Below are 4,077 nucleotides of genomic sequence, written 5' to 3'. Positions count from 1 at the left end.
AGAAGAGTGCCTGGTTCATAAGAGAGATCCCCCCGCCCCTCCCTCAGAGAGAGAATTCTGGAAAGAGGGCAGGATAGCAAGCACCAAGAATCCTTCCTCCCCAACTAGATAGCGATTGTACCAGAAGAATCTCTCTGATGTAACTATTTAGGAGCTCTGAGTCTATAATGCACCAAAAAAAAAAAAAAAGACCTGTGGTTAATTTCAGTGTATTTCAGCTCTTAGCACTGCAGCAGCTACCTACACTACCTGCAGCTACCTCACTAACTGCAATCCCATGGCAAGCTTTGCAGGAGCAGGTTGCATGAAGCTTGTAGGAACCAAGGTGTCAAGAACCCATCCGTTTATGATGCCTATCATGGAATCTTAACTACAAAATCTTCAAAACTTGAAATAATTTGAGTGAACCAGTGTTCCTAACATCAAATCAATCTAAATAGAGCATAAGGCGTTTTGCTGGGTCAGATTAAAAACAACCTCCATGCTCTCTCGCCTCCTCGCTTCCAAGACGACCAGGAAAAGAAGGAATAATGGTCGTGCCAAAAAGGGGCGCGGCCACGTGCAGCCTATTCGCTGCACCAGCTGTGCCCGATGCGTGCCCGAGGATAAGGCCGTTAAGAAGTTCGTCATTTGGAACATCGTAGAGACCGCAGCCGTCAGGGACATTTCCGAAGCGAGTGTTTTCGACGGTGAGTGAGCTCCTGGCGCGAACTGTCCTATGTGCTTCCCAAGCTGTATGTGAAACTACATTACTGCGTGAGTTGTGCCGTTCACAGCAAGGTAGTCAGGAGTCGTTCTCCGGTAGCCCGGAAGGACCAAACACCTCCATCCCGATTTAGGCCTGCGGGTGCTGCGCCACGACCTCCGCCAAAGCCCACGGAAGGAGCTAAGTCCTTAAAGGCTAAAGAAATACGGTCCCCTGGAAAGACAATAAAATGGAAATTATACTTTAAAAAAAACCCACCATTTGCTTAGTGATTTATGGGTCCCTTTCACAGACATAATCTCTTCTGATATTCATGCTCAAACTATGAGTTAGATGCTATTATTAATTCTAATTATCATCTTTCTTGTGCAGAAGTTCTTTTGTTTCATGTGGCCAAATTTATTATTAGCCTTTTCTGTAACTTGTTTAATAAACTTCCAGAGTTAGAAAATTTTTTTCATCTATATATTCTTCTCAACTACTTCTTTTCCTTCCATTATTTAACTTCTTACTTTGTGTACTGCTGAATTTTTTGGGTGCAGTGTGAAACAGGGAATCCAGTTTCATTTTTGTCCATATGAACAAATAATTTTCCAGTTCCATTTACTGAAAAGAGTTTAAAATAAGCTTTTAGAAGGAAATTTTACTTTCCTATATTTGTCAAATTTTTTTTTACTACCCATCTGTTTTCTACCCAAGTCAGTGTAATGCAAGATTCCAGTGTTACGTATCACCCCAGAGCAATTGTCTTCTTTCTGAGTCTGAGTAAATTAGGGTATCCAGAACCCACAGCCCAACTCTGTGGAAAACCACTTCAAAGAGAAGAAACTTTTGTTTCCTCCCCAAGGGCAAAAATGATGGGCAGCAGGAACCTCGAATCATAACCCTATTTCCTACTTGAGACAGATTCAATGGGCAAAAAAGTCATCATTTGCAGAAAGTATGAAAACCCAAGACCATTAAGTGATAACTTGTTAGAACTAATCTTATTCAGCAAGATCAACATATAAAAATCTAATCCATTTCTTGTTCAGCTAAGACTAATTTTCTGATTAGAAAATATAATAGGAAAAACACCATTCGTAGCACCAAAAAGCTATAAAACACGTAAGCATAAATCTAACATGAAATATGTGTGAACTATTTATTTTTTAAGCTATTAGTCTTTCCTAAAGGACATAAAAGAATAGAGAGGGCTTCCCTGGTGGCGCAGTGGTTGAGAGTCCGCCTGCCGATGCAGGGGACACGGGTTCGTGCCCCGGTCCGGGAAGATCCCACATGCCGCAGAGCAGCTGGGCCCGTGAGCCATGGCCGCTGAGCCTGCATGTCCGGAGCCTGTGATCCACAACGGGAGAGGCCACGACAGTGAGAGGCCCGCGTACCGCAAAAAAAAAAAAAAAAGAATAGTGAGAGACGCCATATTCATGGGTGACAAGGCTCAACATTATAAAGATATCAGTTCTCCGTCAGATTACTCAGTAATTCAGTGTAACCTCACCCAACAGGATTATTATCGAATTTGACAAGCTGATTCTAAAAATCACCTGGAGCAGAAAACACACAAGAATAGCCTAAAAAACTATGAAGCATACCTTATTACATAACTCCATTCCATAGCCAGACATGCCATATCACAGCACTACCTTAAAGTCAGATAAGCAAAGGTAAGGTGTTGGTTCTGGAATAAATACATAAAACCAAATACATAAAACCAATACTGGTGTATATACAAAAATCTGATATTCCCACCAGAATTAGTATATTTCTTTTAATGAAAAAGCAAACAAACTTTATCTGATCCCACTTCCTCCACCAACCACTGCCCCATTTTTTTGCGTCACTTTTGCAAAGCAAATTCCAGACCAGTTGTCTGTATTTGCTGTGCCCAGGTCTGCCCTTCCCACTCTCCCTTGAACCCATTCCATTCCAGCCTTTGCCCCACCCCAGCCTCCACTTCGTCAAAATTTTTTTCATCACTGTCACCAAGGATAAGTGGTTAGCTCCAAGAACTGGTTTGCAATCTTCATCTTAAGGAATTCCGCAGCAGCTTTTCACATTTGCCCACTCCCTCCAGGGATTAATTTGTATATTGGCTTCCAAGGACCCTCACTCACCTGCTTCTCCTTCACCTCCATCTCTCCTTCCAGGTTCTTTGGCCAATCCCTCCTTTTCTCCCCAACCTGGTAAGGAGGATTCCAGAGCTCAGTCCTTGGGCCTCTTTTTTTATCTACTCCTGTCTTTGGGTGGGCTCAGGGCTATAAACATCACCCATACGTTGATAATCCCGGTTTCTGTCTCCAACCCAGACCTCTCCTGAGCTCCAGACTCGGATAGCCAATGGCTCGCCCCATGTCTGACAAGCTCCGCAAACCAAGATGTCTAGACCTGAACTCCTGATCACTCCCAATTATGCTCCCCGCATCTGGGCCCATCTCAGCCTCCAGCGCATGAGACAAGGCTAGGCCAAGGCACAACTGATTCCACCGGTAAAGTTACAATGAGCCACTGTTAGGTCCATACAGTTTATTACTTACATAGACAGCAAAACCAATCCTTCCATAGTCGTCCTACACATCAAAAAGGACGATACCAAAAAAGGGAGGCTATATCCTAGACTAAGAGACAAAGCAGTTTTAATCTGGAGCTCTGCTGGGGGGCAGGGGGCGGTGGGTGAGGCAGAGAGCCTCATGCATATTCAGAACCTGGGACATGAGTCATGACTCCTGAGACCCTCCTAAGGGACGTAGGAGGTGAGCAGGGGGTGGCCCCCGAGCAGCTCCTCATCCTCTGTTCCAGGAAGATCACAGACGTTCTGCTGAAACTCAGACAAGCTGTGGTTCAAGCCTTTGTCTGTGTGGCCCGTGTGGTAGTGCCAGGTGGCTGGGGGCACCATGGCAGCGCTATTCCCCCACTTTCAATCAGTGGCAGTAGTGTCCTTGTGAGGCAGGCTGGCGCTTGGGACTCTTTGCTGCAGTGCTGTAATGCTTGCACCCAGACAAATATCTCCTTGAGCAACAAAATACAAAGAAACTGTAAGGGGCTATGACTGCATGCATGCGCAGTTGGGGCAAATTCTGGACAAAAGATACAAAACACCAAAAAAAAAAAACAAACGCAACTGCCACTTCTGAAGAAAAGGGAGCTAAAACAGGGTACTGCACATGCCCCCTGCAGTCAACACCACCTAAGGGGTGGGCAAACCACCTAAGCCATGCCTCCAACCCCACCCCCTGGACACACCCCTACCCTCGCCCCATATAAAGAGCTGGCTCATCCCCGCCCCCTTCGGGGAGCGAGCAAGGAAACCTGTTACTTGTTTTTACCCCCTCCTACAGCTGCAGGAACCCCAATACAGACTTGCCTGAAGTTCC

At 45.3% G+C, this 4,077-nt stretch overlaps 1 pseudogene across 1 annotated transcript; it reads left to right on the top strand.

The window, feature by feature from the left end:
• Positions 1-481: 481 nt before the first annotated feature.
• LOC307198518 (small ribosomal subunit protein eS26-like) lies at positions 482-3,063 on the top strand (annotated as a pseudogene). Its single transcript has 2 exons — positions 482-900; positions 3,013-3,063. The product of its transcript is annotated as a small ribosomal subunit protein eS26-like (transcript).
• The last annotated feature ends 1,014 nt before the right edge of the window (positions 3,064-4,077 follow it).

Source organism: Stenella coeruleoalba (genome assembly GCF_951394435.1).
Source record: "Stenella coeruleoalba genome assembly, chromosome: 15".
In the NCBI taxonomy this organism is placed as follows: Eukaryota; Metazoa; Chordata; class Mammalia; order Artiodactyla; family Delphinidae; genus Stenella; species Stenella coeruleoalba.
Note: the sequence above shows the minus strand (reverse complement) of the source record. Positions and strands in the feature narration are given on the sequence as shown.